This window comes from Olea europaea, unplaced genomic scaffold (genome assembly GCF_002742605.1).
Source record: "Olea europaea var. sylvestris unplaced genomic scaffold, O_europaea_v1 scaffold2866, whole genome shotgun sequence".
Lineage (NCBI taxonomy): Eukaryota > Viridiplantae > Streptophyta > Magnoliopsida > Lamiales > Oleaceae > Olea > Olea europaea.
Window position 1 is genome coordinate 10,060 of NW_019247190.1, and position 20,815 is coordinate 30,874.

The 20,815-nt window shown below is 31.1% G+C and overlaps 1 long non-coding RNA gene across 2 annotated transcripts; it reads right to left on the reverse strand.

Annotated features, from left to right (window-relative positions):
* Nucleotides 1-1,976: 1,976 nt before the first annotated feature.
* LOC111384210 lies at nucleotides 1,977-3,867 on the reverse strand. Of its 2 annotated transcripts, XR_002700863.1 has the most exons (3): nucleotides 2,834-3,867; nucleotides 2,584-2,739; nucleotides 1,977-2,253 (listed from the first exon to the last, which is right to left on the reverse strand). It is a non-coding gene; the product is annotated as an uncharacterized LOC111384210 (long non-coding RNA). The 2 variants fall into 2 exon arrangements; XR_002700862.1 differs by lacking the exon at nucleotides 1,977-2,253 and having other exon boundaries at nucleotides 2,486-2,739.
* Between the last annotated feature and the right edge of the window lie 16,948 nt (nucleotides 3,868-20,815).

Here is a 20,815-nt window from a genome sequence, read left to right on the forward strand (position 1 = left end):
GTATTATGCATTCATTTGTTTGGTTTTGGAATCCTCACAAAATGTCATTATCACCATTAAGGTTTTGAGTAATTTCTTCAATTACCACCATTAAGGTCTTTTTAATGACAAGACCCAGATGCCATTTACATTTTGTCATTTTGTAGCTGAATAATAATGACCACACTTAATGTGATGTGTTGAAGAAGCCTGAGAAACCCACTGCCATCTGCTTCCCGACATTCCCAACAGTTGAACTGTCGAGTTCGACATTTACAAACCGTCGAGTTAGACGTTTGAGATGTCAAACTCGACATTTACAAACTGTCAGGTTATACAATTTTACTTTCAATTTGGACACTTCAAAACGATGGAAACCCTTGATTTAACCTTTTGCTATTGTACGGATTTACGTATTATGCAGTGCCACTTTCATGCTATTAAATGCCAATATATTGATTCTGAATTCTTATCGTTGCAATCCCAACATTTTAGGTATGAGTAATCATGTGAGATTTATCGTGTCGCATGGGGAAAAGTTTGTTCATGCGGATGACGAATGGAAGTGGAGAGGGGACAAAACCACTTCCATTCTGGTGCCGACAAGTATTATCGTAGTCGAATTTTTGTTAAGGTTGAAGGACAAACTTGGTATTCTTGATCCCCACACTCAAATTGAATTGAAGTTCAAAGTTACTAACTTGAATATATCTCCAGCCGAAATACGCGACGATAAAGACTTAAATTGGTGGTAAAAGTGATTGTCAAATGTAATCTCGAAAATGTTCCCACCTATGTAGTGTACATTCTGAAATTATGTTATTTATTTGTTGTTATTATCATATGCCAATAAAAAAATTGGTCGTTATGTTTTGCAAGCAAGGTATCGATCATTACGGTTCCATTAGCACAAACGGGATGTATACGTTATTTTCATTATAAACTTAACAGATCATTATGGTTCCATTAGTTTCGACTGACAGTTTGTCGAAATGGAAAATTAATTTTCATGAAACAACAATTCACAAGCAAAACACCAACATTACATCCCGACAGTTCATATGTCGTCCCCGATAGATGGGTTCTGTAATTCTCGACAGTTGGGAACAATAACGGCTTCCAAAAATACGCTATAGCGGTTACCCATTATGAACATGCTATTGTTGCATGTACGCAGATGACGTGACCAAAATCATCTCTACCACAAAATACTATTCATAATTTCCTACAAAAGGGCCATTATTGCACACTTGCATTGCTATCGACATTTTAAGCTTCTCCCCCACTTTCTCCATCAGAATCGTCTGAGCTTATGACAATTATGTCTGGATGTTGAAGATGAGCCAGCCACTCATCCGAGTCAGACGGTGATTTGATCAGATCCCTGACCTTGAAAACTTAATCAAGCACGCTGTTCGGTGACTTAGATTCTGCACTTGATACTTCGTCGAACTTGGCACCATGGTGCTCAATGCTTACCTCCTCATCGTCCGAGGATAAAACGATGGGAAATTCAGTGGCGAACCTAGTATTGGCGGATGCATATTGATGTTGAATGGTTCGTTGCTGAAGGTGGAGGAACCCATTATCTCGTATTACTAACTGTTTCAATATGAGAGTTTCACAAGAGCTTCTCTAGTCTTTCAAGCGGTGGATTATGCCTTCAACCACAAAGTGTATTTGTATTAGTTAGACATTCACTATCATTTTCTCATTGACGTTTTCAATGAGAAACTTATAAAATGCATTAATTTCAATTTCTCCAAAAATGAGAAACTTATAATCTTTATAATTTTCATTTACGAACTACGATCCGGATATTGGTCAAACTTATAATTTTCATTTTTTTGAAAGCGAAAAACTTATAAAATGCACCAATTATTTCATTTTTTTTAGAAAACGAGAAACTGATAAAATGCACCAATTTTCATTTTTCAATTAGATACCAGTTTTAATCTCTAGGTCGAATGAGTTCAAAAAGTAAGAAACTTACAAAGTGTGCCAAAAACAGTTTCCATACCAACATTTTCCGTACTAAATTCACACAGTTTCTTTGACAGTGAATACCACTTGAACATATCAACATTTCCCAAAAAATAAATATACAATAATATAAAACAAAATGTTCCTCCGTGCATTCTCCGCAGTCACCCGAAGTAAAACATTGTCAACGTCGCTCTTTCTTTGACATGGACATCGATTGGATCCACCTTCCATTACAACAAGAACTTGTCGACCAACACTTTGATACTTGTTCAGGTCATGAGTACGATTCTGTACATAGGCCGTCATACATAAGTAAAATGAGTATTCTGAGACAAAGCACGTAGAAAGCAAGGTGAAGAAATGTAATAGCGTTCGGGTCCATACTATCTTTATCGATCACCTCACAAAATAACAAAACGTTTGATAGAATTTCAGAAAGGTGTAAAGAGTTTGTGATTCAATCCATTTGTATTATAAACTGTATCGGAGTAGAGTTTTATTGCATTTAGTACGAGCTCAATAAGTGCAATTATACATCAAGTTCCAAATTTCATGGCATTTAAGTTTTCGAATGCAATTGTACTGTCGAAGTTGCCAAAACAAAAAAGAACTGCTCACTTATTTTTTTCACTTTCTTTGCAATCTCCCTCATGTACGGAGTCCTAGTAAACGGTGCAGGATGTCGCAGGCGTGCAGATCACATCATCTTTGAGATAGGTGCCGTATCCACGGGCACGGCTGTGGTGGCCTCCATCGGCATTTCACTCGCACCGCCTATAAAATATTGCAGATGGCCCTAAATATTTAATCGAAATTTGTACCACTAACCGTAATTAATCAGATCAAAATTTTCTCACAAGAAACTTACGTCCTCCCCTGCCATGCCGCTAGCAGAAGCAATTAAGTCTTGCTCAACGTTTCCCATACCAGCGTAGGGAACTTTCTTGTCGTCACCGTCCCCCAAACCAACACAAGCTTCCTTGTCGTCACTGTCTCCTGAGCAAGAAGCTCGAAATCCATGTATGCAAAGACAAAACAAGAAATGGATGCATCAAATGATAATATAATATTTCTAGCTGCATATAGACCAAAAACCATAAGTATGCTATGAAGTGTCTATCAAGAGTTCCACCCGAATACAACGAGTACCACACACAACAAGTGGATTGCAAGTGAAAGCAAGGTTATGACACACGTAACATACACATTGAAACGAAATATATGTCAAGTGTCAATCAAGATTTTCACCAAATGCATACAACGAATATCACACATATTACTTCAAATCACCTTTTACGAATTTACTTATGTAAGATCGAAATTAATGTGAAACACACTGAGCTCAGGTAAGGACTGAACTGTCGTTCCCGACAGTTAGCCTCAATAATTATCGACAGATGAACTTGTCAATAGATAAAATGTCGGGAACGTCTATCAAGAGTTATGGTATTTCTTCTCTAGTTTTCCAGTTGACCTAGTTAATTTCCTTCTTCCTTTCAGAGGGGAAAAAAAGAAGAAAATTGAAAATAAACAAAAGCCCAATTGTAAACTTGTAATATTCACATTTTTAATAGTTATATGAAAATACTATGTATAGTGAAGAGACATTTATTCTTACTCATAGTTAATCTTCTACCATTAACTAATAGGGCTTTACCATTGTTTGTTGATTAAAAAGTGCAAGAAGTCTATTTACATTATAGCCATCTCATTGCACACCAAAATTTGTGAATTCACAAGGATACTTCGCTAGACTTCATGATATCAATTATAAGAAAGTAAAGATAAAAATTACAATGAACTTGCAACCAAACCAACATTTCTATCTTCCCACCATCAACAAGAAAAATTTCATGAATCAAGATAATCTCTTTTCGAATCACAACATTTTTTTTATTAAGGGAACACGAAAATATCCAAATCAAGTCAGAAAAAAAAAATAAAAAGAAACATACCAAAAAGTAGATATTGATTTTCAACAATTCTCCTAAACTTAAGTAGATTCCTTATAATTTCAATAAAATGTACATAGGTTTAGGACTTCAGCATGGCAACCAAAGTAAATTGTATGAACTTTTTAGACCAACAAACCTGGGCAAAAATGGATATTTTGGCAATCACAGAAGATCTTGAGTGAGAGAGGAAATTGAGAGTCGTTTCGGTTTAGGGCTTTGGTTGCTATATGAATGAATATTTTTACATTTTTAGTTTTTATATATTTTTTTTAATTTTTGTTTTTTTTTCTTGTAAGTAGTGAGATGGGACCTTTTGATGTGATGCAAATTAACGTTTTGTACTATTCTTTCATCTAGTCAAATCAATTTTAATTAAGGACATCCAAGGTATTTCAATTTTTTTTGAGGGCCATAAAAGTCATAAAGTGATAGTTTGGTTAAAACTATTAAAATGTGACATTTTTGTAAATGTAAACCCAAAAAATGACATCCAGTGTAATTTTCACTTTCTTTTTTTGGATGGTTTATTAATTTATTTTTTTTAACTTATTTAATGGAAGAAAAATGCAAAGTACATTTTAAAGGTTATAGACCACTGCTGCAATGTAGTCAAAGTCCTAATGAAAATGTTGCATACTTTGGATAAATGTTTGATTAAATTCTCGTTTGGTAACAATTTTTTATTTCAAAAAATTAATTTTTTAACCATTATTTTAATACTATAACCTTCATTTTTTACTTCTTCTCTCACATGTAAAATTCACTTTTCTCTCTAACGGGCAAAAAATCAATTCCGACAATTACTACTGAACAGGCCCTAAGTTTAAAATTAATTTAATCTGCTTTTCAGTAAACATATGTTACCAAACATATTATGGCCTTGTTTGATCCTCATTTTTCTCTAAATATATTTTTCTCTCTCTTCTTTTCAACCACACATCCTTTATTAAAATAATATTGCACTTAAATAAGAAAAATTTCCTTAATTTTCATCCATACATTCTCTATCAAGTTATTATTCTAAAATTCACTTTTCCATAGAAATGGGTGTCAAACACCATCTATATATGTTTTTACAAATAAAAAGAATTATTTATTTTAATATTAATGTAACGTTAATTTCATAATTATTGATATACTTACATTTAATTAAGCCATTGTTTGCCCCCATTAAAATTCTAATTCATTTTTCTATCTCTTCTTATTAATCATACATTTTCCAATAAAATAATATTATACATAATTCCAATTTTTTTTTTAAGCCACACATTAAAAAAAAAAAAAAAAAACCCCACTATATATATAACCCTTTTCGGCTCCATCTTGTACATCAATTTTGCTTTTCTAGTTTCAGTTTACTCTTTTTCTGAATGATTATTTTAAAGATCTATCTTAGCTGATCGTGAAATTTACTCCCAGAAAAAGTATGGATAATAGTTTTAGTTCGATTTTTTATTTTTCTCTTTCATTGAATACACGGATAGGTTGGTTGTTTCATCCACGGCATCTTTCTCTTTTTCCATCTTTCGTTGAATACACGGAGAGATGAATTGTTACATTTTGGCCGAGACAAGTCCCCCACGCTATGGAGTTTCTGATGGTGAGACTTGATTAGAAAATGACTTACGGCTAAATCATTATCATTATTATTATTTTTCGTTTTTCATTTGTTCTTTTGCCCAATATTTCACTGTCCACTGTTCAAGTTTCACATGGGAGGGATTGTTTTATGCAAGTTTCCATCCAATGACTAGGAAGATCCAAAAGGGCCGAATTGGGAGGGATATATTCAAATTTCAAGACAAGAAATTAGATATCGACTTAATTTCTTGCATTATTATGGAAACTTTGATATTTATTATTGTTGTTTTGTTAACAATGGGTTACATAGAAGACAAAATTTCTTGAATATTTTTTCTTATAGAGCTTAGACAGTCCTAGGGCTATCTACACCCGTGATTGCCATCTCTTAAAAGCTTTCAATAGATAATTTTTTAAAGATACATATTATTAATAAGTCTTGAGAAATCTATTATGCTTGAGTAATAGATCCAATTATCTTATAAAAGGCCTAGTTAAAACAAAAGACTTCGACAATAAATATTAGTTTAAGTTATGACCTCACAACTATTGCATCCATCTAACCATCATCGAATATTAAGTATCTCTGATATATTGATCAGCTGACATTGCATGAGGAACATATTTAAGTCATAAAGCAGAAATTGACTGCTACTAATGACTCGTCGATGACTAAGAGAGTACTTTAGTTTGGCGTCTTGGCCCCAATATCAAGGGATAGGCGAACCAAGGTATATAACATATAATGGGTTAATTTTACTCATTTGTGAAGAATTGAGATTATAGTAAGGAAATACTTGAAAAATTGAATGTTATGCATGACAAATGTCAACAATAATTTAATTGTTCATAGATTCTTTTTCCAGCCTTTTGCTGTTTAATACGGGAAATTACTAATAAGTTGGCTTGTCTTGTTACAAATTATTGAACTAATAGATTTTGAGAAAAAAATAAAATCAATATATTGTTCTTTATTGTTCTAAGATTCACATGAAAAACTTAGAGATATCAATGCAATTATCAACAATCTCGCTTCCAAGATACCGGGAAGAAATAGAAAATAAAAAATAAATCTTTAACTACTACTACCCCAAAAAAAAAAAAAAAAAAAAAAATCTTTAACTACTACTACCCCAAAAAAAAAAAAAAAAAGAGAGAAAAAAGTGTTAATTTCATATTATCCTCTCTTTTCAATATGTTCAACTGCATCACGACAATGTTAAGAATAGGAAAAATTGCAGTAGCCGTTCCTAACCTTTATTTTTTGTCAGCGAAGGTACCTACCATTTCATAAATATGCACCTCAGGTCCATCTGGATGGAAACCATCCAAAACACCGTCAGTTAACAGGAAAAATTTTTTAAACTATCTGCTATCACAACGATTTTATTGGATGTTAATACCTTTTTGGACGGTATTTTTGAATGGTGTTTTGGACGGTTTTATTAAATGTTAATTCCTTAATTTTTTCGATCAATTGACGGTATTTTGGACGGTTTCCATCCAGACGATCCTTATGTGCATATTTATGAAAGGTTAGGAACCACCGCTAACACAAAATGAGGGTTAAAGTAAAGTCAGCAAAAAATGAAAAGGTCAAGGACCGCTGCTGCAATTTTTCCTTAAGAATAAGAGCTTCTTTTAGGTATTTGCAATACATATTCTTACTACCTAATTCCTGTTTGTATTAGTTTTTTTTTTTCAATTGAGGTCATTTTCATTTGATGATGTAATTCACAGTTCTTATCTTATCGATTTCAGCAGATCATTTTGTCTTTTAACAATGTGGATACCCAATTATAATTAAAAATTCTTAAAAAATATTAAACGAAAAATCAATAATTAGACTTATATATATATATATATATATATATATATAAAATGTGATATATGGTGTAATTTGTTATTTCAATTAAAATGTTTTTGTTTGATTAATCATTTTTAATGACATTTTAGTAAAAATTCCAGCAAATGATGCTTTTTATAATCATTATGCAAAATATAAATTTGTAAATAGAGTATGTAAAAAGTAATTATATTCTATATATAAGGTGCATTTTCTAAATTTCCTTTTAGATTCTATTTTCTGTTTTATTTAGTTTTCAGAAAAGAAATTTTTGAGCCTCGCTTCGAAAAATATCTTTAAACACATTCAGCCTTTTTTTTCGCAATATAGTCAAATTCCTAATGAAAAAGTTACATACTTTGGACAGATGTCTGATTAAGTTTATAATTAATTTAAATTTGCTTTTCAGTAAACATATGTTACAAAACATATTATATATGTTTTTACAAATAAAAAGAATTATTTATTTTAATATTGATGTAACGTTAATTGCATAATTATTGTTATACTTATATTTGATTAAGCCCTTATTTGTCCCAATTAAAATTATAATTCATTTTTCTCTCTTTTCTTACTAATTATACATTCTCAAATAAAATAATATAACACGTAATTCCAACAATTTTTCTCTTTTTTAACTACACATTATTAAAAAAAAAAAAAAAAACTTTTTTGAACGATTATTTTAGAGATCTATCTTAGCTGATAGGGAAATTTATGCATAGAAAAAGTATGGAACATAGTTTTAGCTCGATATTTTTATTTTTCTCTTTCATTGAATACACGGATAAGTTGGTTGTTTCATTCACGACATCTCTCTCTTTTTCTCTAATGTCTCTTTTTCTACCTTTCGTTGAATACACGGAGGGATGAGTTGTTTCATCGACGACATTTTGGCCAAGACAAGTCCCCCACGCTTTGGAGTTTCTGATAGTGAGACTTGATTGACTTCAAGACTAGAAAATGACTTACAGCCAAATCATTATTACTATTAGTATTATTTTAGTTTTTCATGTGTTCTTTTGGCCAATATTTCATTGTCCACTGTTCAAGTTTCACATGGGAGGGATTTGTTTTATACAAGTTTCCATGGAGGAATCCAATGAAGAGGAAGATCCAAGAGGGCCCACAAGAAATTAGATATGGACCTAATTTCTTGCATTATTATGGAAACATTGAAATTTATTATTATCGTTTTTTTAACAATGGGCTATATAGAAGAAAAAAAATTCTTGAACATTTTTATAGAGTTTGGACAGTCCTAAAACTACCTACACCGGTGATTGCCATCTCTTGAAAACTTTCGATTGATGTTTTTTTAAAGATGCCTATTATTAATAAGTCTCGAGAAACTATTATACTAGAGTACTATATCCAATTATCTTATAGAATGCCTAGTTAAAACAAAAGACTTCGACAATAAAAATTAGTTTAGGTTATGACCTCACAGCTATTGCATCCACCTAATCATCATCGAACATTGAGTATCTTGAACAAATTGATCGGCTGACATTACATGAGGAACATATTCAAGTCATCAAGCAGAAATTAACTACTACTAATGACTCGTTGATGACTAAGGGGTACTCTAGTTTGGCATCTCGGCCCCAATATCAAGGGATAGGCTAACCAAGGTATATAACATATAACGGGTTAATTTTACTTATTTGTGAAGAATTGAGATTATAATAAGAAGGAAATACTTGAAAATTTGAATGTTATGCATGACAAATATCGATGATACTTTAATTGTTTATAGATTCTTTTTCCAACCTTTTGCTGTTTAATATGGGAAATTACTAATAAGTTAACTTGTCTTGTTACAAGTTTTTCAACTAATAAATTTTAATTAAAAAAAATCAATATATTGTTCTAAGAGTCACATGAAAAATTTAGAAATATCAATGCAATTATCAACAGTCTCGCTTCCAAGATACCGAGAAGAAATAGAAAATAGAAAATAAATCCTTAACTACTACTACAAAAAAAAAAAAAAAAAAAAAGGTTAAAAAGAAAAAAATCATTTTTTTTCATATTTAAAAAAAAAAAAAAAAAGTGTTAATAGCATATAATCATCTCTTTTCAATATGTTCAATTGCATCACGACAATGTTAAGAATATGAGCTTCCCTTAGGTACTTGCAATGCACCTTAGGTACTTGCAATGCACATTCTTACTACCTAAGTCGTGTTTGTATTAGTTTTTTCCCTATCGAGGTCATTTCCATTTGCCGATGCAGTTCTCAGTTCTTATCTTATCGATTTTAACAAATTGTTTTATCTTTTAACAACCTGGATACTCAATTATCATTAAAATTTTGACTTTTTAATGCTTAAATTAACGGTTTCTATACAGAGGCCCAAATTTTGAAATGTTGGAAATTTCGAGTGCTAAAAATTAATAATTTGGGACCTTATCGTAACAACCTTCAAAGATTCGAACTACGGGAGCAATTTATCCTTAAAACTTCTCAACAAGCTCATAAAGTCACTCTTTTCGTGTTATTTTGATCTATCCATTTTTCGAATGTTTATCGTGTGAAAGATGTGGATAGCGATTTTGGCTCGATTTTTTTGTACTTCTTTGAATACAGTCTGTTTCTTCCACGGCATTTATGCCAAGACTTGCCCCCGAGCTTTGGAGTTTATGATGGTGAGATGGGATTGATTCAAGACTTGAACTTTGTGCAAATTCATTATTTGTTTTTTTTCCTTTTGTGTGTGTCTAATTACACCCCAATGGCCCAAAGGGACTTTTACTTTTATTTTTATTTTTGGAAAAATTGAGTTTATAAAAAATATAAAAATATTATAGGTCCAAGTGCAGAAAATATTTAGTGAGAAAATATGTGAATGAAAATGAATTTGCGATTTTTATTTTTATTTTTTTGAAAAAAATAAAAATTAGACAATGGCCTCATCTCGAATTAATTGTTTCAATGGTCACTGAACTTAAGCCTGTGTATTTGATTAGTCACTAAAGTTTGAAATGTTGAGTTTTGGTCACTAAATATAGATCCATGTTTTTTATTGCTTATCGAAATTTAAAATGTCGAGTATTGACCACTGAATTTTGAAAAATATTGTAGGTTACTCACTAGCATAACTGCTAAACTTTGAAAAATATCAAGTTTACAGTGAGTAATGTACAACATTTTTCAAAGTTTAGCAACCAAAATTCGACATTTTAAATTTCAGTGAGCAATTAAAGACATGGACCTAAATTCAATGACCAAAATTCGACCTTTTAAACTTCGGTGATCAATCAAAGATATTGACATAATTTCAGTGACCATTGGAACAATTAACTCCATGATCTCTTGTCTTACTATGGGAAAATGAAATTCATACCACCTATAAGAGTCTCAATGAGTGAAGTAACATTTTTTTCAAGTTTTCTTAAAAGGCAAATGACTTTTCTATACATACGGATAGCAATGGGGTTGGGTCAGAAGCTAGATGGCTATTTCCATTCTTCGTCCCATTAGGTATTTTTGTCCCATTGCCCCAATTCCATACTCAGTTAAGCGTGGGGTTGTGGCGGGTACCCTACCACGTTTAATTTAATTTAATTTATTTTTTTATGTGAAAAGTTTAATTTTTATTTATTTATTTTTTTGTCAAAATTGTTAAGAACAGCACATATTTTCTATAGAAATGATGATAATTTTTTTTTTGGGTCTGATAAAAAACTTAAATTTTAGACGAGTAGCAATGCGAAGACCATGTTTCAATTTCAACGAATTTGTTGTCATCCCTATTTATATGTTTGATATGGTAATATATTGCGGTATAAAACAATAAAAGTTATAGGTATATTTATTTATAGGAAGCGATCTTGAGATGACATGATAAGGGCAAATTGTATCACCCAATAATTTGATATCTCAAAGAATTAAAACCTTCATTATTTGGGTTCAAGCACAAAAAATAATGAAACCATCTCTATTACCTTTTTTGACTAATTCAAACTAAATACCACATAAAATATCAAAATAGAATCGAACAAAAATAAAAATTCGTAAAATAGGTTCTTTGACTTGAATATGTACAGAACTTTATTTATGAGAGTATTTATTCATTTTGTATTAATATATTGTATTATTCTATTAACATTAGGGATGGGAACCCAACAGATTCTATTTGACCTAGAATCAAATCAACACAATCCAATTAATGGTTTAAACCCAACCCAAACCGATCAAGTGTCGGTTTGGATTTCGACCCAATTAAAGTTGGATCCTAATATTTTTTTATTTTTTTTTTGTTGAAATTGGATAAATTTTTAAATTTTGAAATTACTTGAAAGCATCTATTTTTTAATACCTATATAAGGATTTCTTTCTAAAAAATAAATTTATGAAGCATTTTTTTTAAATTTTTTTTGGGATTTATTCATTTCGTCATCATGTTCTTAATTTTTACTTTATTGTTAAGTCACATTTCATTTGTACAAAGTATTCATGTGAATCAATATGTGTAAATAAAATGGACTATTATGTTTATTTAGAGTTTTTTTTTTTAATCTTGGATATTAATTTTTATTTTTTTTTAAATCATTGGGTTGGGTTGGACTTTAAATTATAACCCGAGACCCAATCCAATAAACCCAACCTAACCCAATCTCAAATTTAATTTTTCAACCCAACCAAAGCCAATTGAACTCAAAAAAACCAACCTAAACTGATCGGTTTTGGTTTGGGTTGATCGGGCTAAGTGGTTTGAATTGGATTTTGCCCAGCCCTATTAACATTAGACGGTGTTTGGTACTCCTTTCACATTACATAATTTAGTTTGAAGTATAATAATTGTCTATTTAAATTTCTAATGCACCAAATCCAGCACTAGTCCAATAATTATTCTCACACATTAACATATTTTGAGAAATAGGAAATATTTTTTCCAATATCTATGCATTGATTTCATAACACCTTACAAATATTCAACTTTGTGGGACAAATGTTATACGCTCAAGTTAATAAATAACGAACCTCCTAAAGAGTTGTCTGTTTTTTAAATCGACGATCAAATTTAAACGGTATTGATTTGTTAGGATCTTGTGATCAGATTAACAGAAATCAGTTGGACGGTCCAGCTTTGCCGAAATCCATGGTCATCTTTTCTAAAGTGACATTTGATGGTTTTGCAAGGATTTAAGTTATCGTTTTGTGTATTTGTCGTTTTTGGGTCCAGTTATGCATTCATAAAACCTAGTAACCTGCACTGAATTATTTCTTCACATTTATTTATGCATTTAATTTTGTTTATTTACAATGATAATTTCTATAAATTTTCTAGTGCTTACCTAGAAAAATTATGTGCACTGCAAATGTAACTTTATGATTGTCCTTAATCACATTTAGGGATGCTAATGATCCGAATCAAGTTGACTCAACTTGTTAACCTCGACCTCGATTCGACCCACCAAGCAAGCTGGCACATGCCCACATGGGAAAGAGCACAAGCCAACTCGCCCTAACGTATTTTGGCCTAATTTATCAATGGGTGAACATATACATACATATGTAGAGGGAAAAGCTCTTTTGTCAAAAAAATTTTACTCACTTGGTTGACACTCACTCACAAGTGTGGACCTCGTTTGAATAAAAAAATGCAAAAAAAAGTGGGACCCACCCCCCTATTTGTGAGTATCAATCAAGGAGGGTGTCAAACCCTCTCTGTTACAGTAGTATGGTTGATATATAGAATTCAGGCAATCATTTGGCCGCCTTAACATGATTTGATGGTACTTGCCAACAAATCATTTCTTGCATGTCAAACTTTTTAGCCCGTCTCGATCCAAGACTCGCTTTCGGAGTGATCATATGAGTGATGAGCTTCTCTTCCCAATTCCAATCTCTAACCGTATTGTGTTAAAAAGTACACACATCGCCTAGCCTATACTATAAAAAAGACAGTCAATTCTATGTTAATAGCCTAAAGCACATCTTTTTGTTTCGTAAGTGATATTTACTTATTTTGAAGTCTTTATAAATGCTCGATCATTGCTAAAACTTAAAAATAGAAATCAGTCCAAAAAAATTCATTATATCTCAAACGCAACTCATGAACATAGCTTTCTCTTTTCACGAACAAAGAATTATTGATTTGGGATTTTTATCATTTTATTGAAACTTAAAAAGTATGTATAAATTTTCTATAAAAATTCAAGGTATATATTATTTTATTTATTTATCGGTCTAGAATAATTAAAATAGGATTAAAATATGAAAAGACCTTCTCGCACTAGATTTGTAATGCTTGAATCTTGATCTCTCATGCTCACACGAGGAAAAGCACAAGCCAACTCGCTTAAACATATTTTGGCCTGACTTGTCAAAGGGTGAACAAGCTGCTCGCACACATATGAAATTTTTTAAATCAATATTTTTATTGTCTTTCAAAAAAAGAAAATACATAAATCTTCATATTGAAATTCAGGCAATCGTTTGACTGCCTGAATATGATTCGATGGTACTTGCATCGGCAGGTGCCATCAAATCATTTCTTGCATGCCGAATTTTTTAGCTCGTCTTGATCCATGACTCACTTTTGGAGTGATCTGAGTGACGACCTGCTCTTCTCAATTTCCATCCTAACCATATTGTGTTAAAAAGTACACTGATCGTCTAGCATAGACTATAAAAAGACAGTCAATTCTATGTTGACAACACAAGGCACATATTTTTATTTGGTAAGTGATATTTTCTTATTTTGAACTCTCAATAAATGTTCAATCATTGCTAAAACTTAAAAATGAAATAAGTCCAATAAAAATTCATCATATCTCAAACCCAACTTATGAACATAGCTTTCTCTGTCCATGAACAAAGAATTACTAATTTGGGGTTTTTATTATTTTGTTGAAACTTAAAAAATACACATAAAAATTCAAGATATATATTATTTTATTTATTAATTGATCTAAAATAATTAAAATAGTATTAAAAGTATGAAAAAGTCTTATTGCACCTAGACTATAAGGCTTGAATCTTGATCTCTTACGTCTTTTAAAACTTTGCTTAGAAGATCCTCTAGATGTAGCACCCCAACTGCAATCCTATTACTAAAGGGCTCAGAAAACCACCCGAAACAAAGATCAAGTTCATCGAGCTTCACCAAAATGAATATTATACGACCTAAAGGACATATCGGCCGATCGATCGAGAGAGATTTATAAACAAGACAGCTCGATGTGAGGCGGCGTACTCATAATTGGACTATGACGTACCAACATCTAAATAAGAGAAAATTAGCTCCACACATATAATTTTCCCTAAATTGAAAAATACTTTTTTTTTTTTTTAAATATTGAGGATATATACTGTATTTTGTAGAAGGAGAGTTTTTAATAAATAATAAAGAATACGACGATTTAGATAAGTTTATGATACGAAGACAACATACGACTTCTTGGCACATGTATAGTATTTATCAACTGCTGTTCGTTTTCCAGTATTTTCCAAAATATATTTCTTTTGAAGGCATTTATATTATTATTCCCTCTAAAATAATTGGTCTGGATGACAGAGGCCCAACTATTTGGCAAGAAGTATACCAATATACTTTAGTAATTAGGCTAACCCAAAAGAATAAATGGGCTTCGACTTCATAGCCTCCCCAATATCATTTGCTTTCAAGCGAATGATTTTTTTTTTTATTATTTTCTTTTTTGACAAATAATAATAAGGGGATTGAAGTAATTAATTGTTGGCTCATTCCACACAATTCGTGCTTCACGTTTGAGCCCGTATTATCATAGTTAAACAATATTGAATTTCATATGACACGTCATGCAAGACGATGATCGGAATCTAACTAGACATTTATTATTTGATCGACCTAGAATATTTTAGAGTGGGTGCGTTGCACTTGTCTTGCAGCTGGCTCTTCTAGCCACTTGGCCAACCGTACATTTGCCTCTTGGTAACGATTAGTTCCCTAGTGTCATTCTCTTCCGCTCATCTTGCTTCTCCCTAAAGAAATGTTTTTTGATGATCAAATCAAGAAAGCTGCATATATGAATATATAACATATGGAGAAGTGGACTAATCCGACCAATCTTGTTTGGACCCTTTTTTTAATATCATGCAGGAATAACCCTAAGGAGACATTTGAGATTAAATTATTCATGAAGCCATGCCAGCTGCAGATCTTATATATAGCTGCTAGCATTTACTGCAAAAACCAATAATTGGCAGAATGAGCTGTCTATTATTTTTATGTGATGTATCAAGAAAGTATTGAGTGTACGTTTTTGTTTATTAGGAACCATCTAGTCATTGGGATTCTTTTGTTCAGAACAGAAAATTACGAATATCAAAATGTCCAAAACGTTAACTTTTTAGTCACATGAATCTCTGTTTCATCATCAGTTATCAGTTGTCTGCCCCTTACAGAAACAAAAACCATGACATTCTAGTACACTGCTCACATAAATAAATAAATCTCTCGTCGAATCATAGGTTAATTATTTCTCTATCAACTTTTAATCATTTTTTTGCTTATAAGTTAATGATTTTTGGCAGTTTGTGTTTTGGTTGGTAATCTTAAGTTGTTTGGTTTTGTAATGTAAGAATATTTGGATAAATATTGAAACTTATTTTAAAATTTCTCTTCATCCGCCAAGCCAATATTTAAAGCAAAGCATAAATAATGAAATTCCATTTTCCATATCATAAAAATAAAAGAAATAAATATAACTAAAACATTTTTTTTTAATATAAAAATCGATGATTTACATTTTCACAATGGAAAATTCGTAAGTGAATAATATTAAATTTCGCCAACAGAATTTTTGTTTGTTGTGCAGAAGACGAATGTCACCAAGATTTTATCGGCTCAGTTCTCCAACCAATCGACACCTCCAATCAAAATGGACCCAAATTTGCCCAACATTGTTGTTAAGTCTCTTGCTATCCCATCTATTACTGATTTTGTAAGTGATGGCAACAAATGTCGTCCGTAAATGATTTTGTATTGGTGAAAATTTAGTTTATTTTAATTAGTAGTGGTGCTTTTTGAAGTTTGCTTGGTTTTTTGTTTTTATTTTCATTTAACATTCTCGTTCTTAAAAGACAAATAATACATCATCAAAATAGAATAATAGTTATAATAAACTATATTCATGTATATAAACTTTCTCCATTCATTTCATAAGGCTAACCAGATAGTGCATGTTTGTTGCATAGTATTATACACGACTTGAAAATAAATAAATTAAATTTTAAAATTGTTTTTGCTTCAATAATGTCCAATATTGTACCTTCACTATAAAAAACAAGTCAAAAGTGAATAATTTCAAGTTAGACCTTAGTTTTTTTTTTAATTTATTTATTTATTTAGTTTTTCAAAACTCCTAATACTTTTATTTGGCTATATGTTTATGTAGTGTAGTATTATTCAAAGATTACATGATAATGTATTTTCCACGTTTATGCGAACTTACAAATTTGATTGATATTTACAAATTGAGCTGAATTTCCACTTAATTTTGTGTAAATTTTGTCATCGTAGGTAACACCTGAACTTTGGAGATACTTGAAAGATTTTGAGCTTAATTGGAGGAAACTCACAAGTTTTGAGAGTGAAAATCAACTTATACAAAGTATGGGAAATGATATGTACTTTCAAAACTTAAGAAGGATCAATTTCTTTTTGGATGATTATAGAGCTTAAGGGACCAACATAGACACTTTTGGAAGTTGCGGGATTCATATTGAAGATTTGAACAAAAATGGATCAAAATAGTAGAAAAAACTTGAAGTAGTGATCAAAACATAAAAATATGAAAGCACAACTCTCGTAAGCAAATCACGATCCATTGTAGTTACAATTGATGCACGGTTTCTTATTTCAGTTCAACCACGGTTGGCCGGATTTTCAAGATTTTTCCGGGGTTCAATTGCAATTTGCTTCTCATAGCCTGATCGAGAGGAGTTGATGTGCGTTGTTTTAAATCGAGGGTATTTTGGTCCATTCAAGTGCAAAAATTTTAGGGTGGTTCGTACACCATATAAAGATCTAAAATAAGTTATACACGAGAGATAAAAGGAAAACATATAAAAAGATAGCAAAGATAAAAGGATTTGGTTCGAAGAATTTGCATTAAGAAGGCGTATTCTTGATGCAAGGTATTCACCCGTTTCTCCTTTTTCTCTCTTTACACTTGGTGATGTATTCCAATAATTATTTGTTTTTCTTTCGTTATGATGGATAACTAAACCAATAGGTGGGAGGAATGACTTAATTTAGATTTGAACTTTTAATTTTAGTTCTCAAGATTTGTGTATGTATTGATTACATTAACGGTTGAATTACTTGATCACTAATTAATGATTGAATTTTTTCACTTTGTCAGGCTCCATTTTACAGGGTCTTTACAAACCCTTTCACATGAGGTGGGTCCCACTCCCACCTCATTAAAAAAAATACCCCACCCCCTGTGTTGTGAGGAGCCTGTTGGGGTTCTGTAAACTCCCACCTTGGCATTGCAGCATTGTCCTTAATGATTTATGAATTGTAACAAACTGAGAGGTGAGTTATAAATTTAGACAACGTGATCAAATCCGTTAGTTGGGTAAAAGGTAGAGATACTATTTAATAATGGTTGCGGTTTTTAATTGAATTCCTAGGTATTTAACGCATCTAGTTGAAGCTTATTTGGATTCACATAGAGATATGGTGAATTGACTCAATTAGATAAGATTGATTTAAATTTGAGAAAGATAAATTGACTAAATCAGTGAGTTTGACCTAATACAACTTCAAGAATTAAAACTTGAGAGACGAGATTAAATGTGATAGTTATGGTGAAAGCGAGTCGCAAAGCTTAATTTAGTCATTATATTTGATCGTTTAATTCATTTTATTTTCCTTAGTTAAATTGGCTCTAATAAAAAAACTTTTCTGATATTTTAATTTCATCAAATAAGAGGTACTGATATTTAAACTAATATTCGATTAAGGTAATTTTATGAGACGATAATCTAGACTATTTTAGCTACTTTACTACTTATTTAATTGATATCCTATACTTATTATTTTCACACTACATGATAGCATAACATTAAAAAAACTCAAATTGACTAGTTTATTCGAGCTATTATGTTTCTATAGTTATGTAATGGAAGTAGTTATAATATGATCTGACATGCCATATAATTTAATATATATTGACAATATTGTTCCAAATTAATTTCACCTTTTGATTTGTCACCAGTGACGACGAAGCACAATAATGGGAAGAAAGAAGACTAATCTCTAGCAATACATATTCCATATATTGTTGGAAAAATTTTGTGAATAGAGACGCCAAAAATAAGTATAAAGATAGGGACAAAGTCGAGGCAAGAGTTGGACTCTTTGTCTTTAAGTCGAATTTGCCCCGCAACGGTGCCTACGGATTTCGGCAATCGACTCCCAAAATACAACGGCTACACTTGTGTTTGTAGCACTCCAAAACACAAGTACAACGAACCAAATTGAGGCTTATGTACTCCAAGGATGAAATGAAAGAAAATCAAAATAAATGAAATGATTTTGATTTTGGATAGAAGAGAGGATGAGAGACGTTTTTCATATCAAACTGTGTGGAATAGGACACCCAAAGGGTCCTATTTATAGACCATGAAAGGGTGTGGATGAAATGGTTGAGGCCAAACCATGCACCCTTTCCAAACAATGCACCTTTATGAAAATGTGTCTATTCACTGATTTTCGTCCTTTTTCGTAATTTCTCATTCATCCGATATTGATTTTCGAAATGCCAAATATACCCTTCAATACATGCGGAGAAATCAAAATTCTCTTTCGGGGGTGTTGCCCCCGAACCCCCACGAGGGGCGCTGCTCCCTCGACCCTCGCGACCTGACCGGGCAGGTCGATCCCCGTTTGTGCGCCCCGAAGCGGCGAAGTGGCAAACAATTTTGCTTAAACGGATTGAGTCGAGCTTTTAAGTATTTGGCTGAAATCGATACGAAATCACTTTAATCGATTTTCAATTCTCGATTTATTTAACCAATATCCAACATATATCAATTTACAAGGGCTTTTTTTTTCCCCCTTTTTTTCCCTATACTTAATCTAATGAACTATTTAGGGCTTGAAATTTTTTCGAAACTATTTGAAGGGACGAGAATTAGACTAATTTTTATCGATCCATTCGGTTCTAACTAAAATTTAACTAATTGTAATTTTTTTTAAATTGCGAACCATTTCTAGTACCGTTTTAGATTCTAGCTACAAAAATTAAAATTCTGGATTTATTTATTTTTGTAAACTCTATATATATTAAACCATTAACTTGATAAAGATGAATTTACATAAACTAATATGCACGTCACATGAAATTGAAAGAACGAGAGTGTAATTTGGAAATCAACACAATCGATTACACCTTACTTTATGTAGATAATGTAATGAACTGGACGAAACCAAAGCAAATCATACCAATTCAAAATTGAATTAGTCTATTATGGTCTTATTCAATCTTATCGTTGCATGTGAAATCCATGTGTAGAATTCTGGTTAGTTATGATTTTCATCAAAATCGAATCGAATCGAATTAAATCAGACAATCGCATATTATATTGCAATTATTATATATTATTTAGTTGCTTCAAAGACTATGCTAATTATGGATGATAATTTAATGTACCATATCTAATAAGCAAATGAAGAACGATTACTAAAAGATAATATTGAATATCAAATAAATCACTATATTAAGTGCTTGTTTGGTAGGGATTTTAAAAATTGATTTTTTGAACGTAAGAGATAAAGTATCCTACCTGTGAAAAAAGAACTCAAAAATAACGGTTGATATAATGAAATAACAATCAAAAAATGAATTTTAATTAACATAAAAGCTCTACCAAACAAACTCTAAATAATTAATTATGAGAAAAATATATTCTTCTATTTCAATTAATGTTTTCTAGGGGAAACAAAGAAAATTATATATTGTTACTCCTTCGTATTAAAGATTTAAATGAATCTTAAATTTCCATAAAGATAAGCCTATTTAAATGAGTCAAGAATGTAAAAGAAATAATCAATTTAATGCAATAATATTTCATATGTACTATTTAACTAGGTCCTCCATTGTATGCAATCTTTAGCTCTATTTGATAATTTTGATTATATTTATGCATATGAAGCCTCTCCTACTATTTTTATCTATGGCCAAAAAAAATAAAATAAATCATTTTTATATTTATTTATTATTCACATTTTATTTGTTCAGTCAGTTTACTTTATAACTCGATCTTTATATAATATCTTAGATAATAAAATTTCTTAATATAAAATGAATATATGCTTGTGTAACAAACTAACAATGCTTGATTTAAGTTTTCACAATGATATATCGAATCGCTCATCAAGCTTAATAATACAAATTACAAAGAGAATAAGAAAAATATTTTGAAAAATAATAATATATCAATTTTAGTCATGTGCTATGTGCA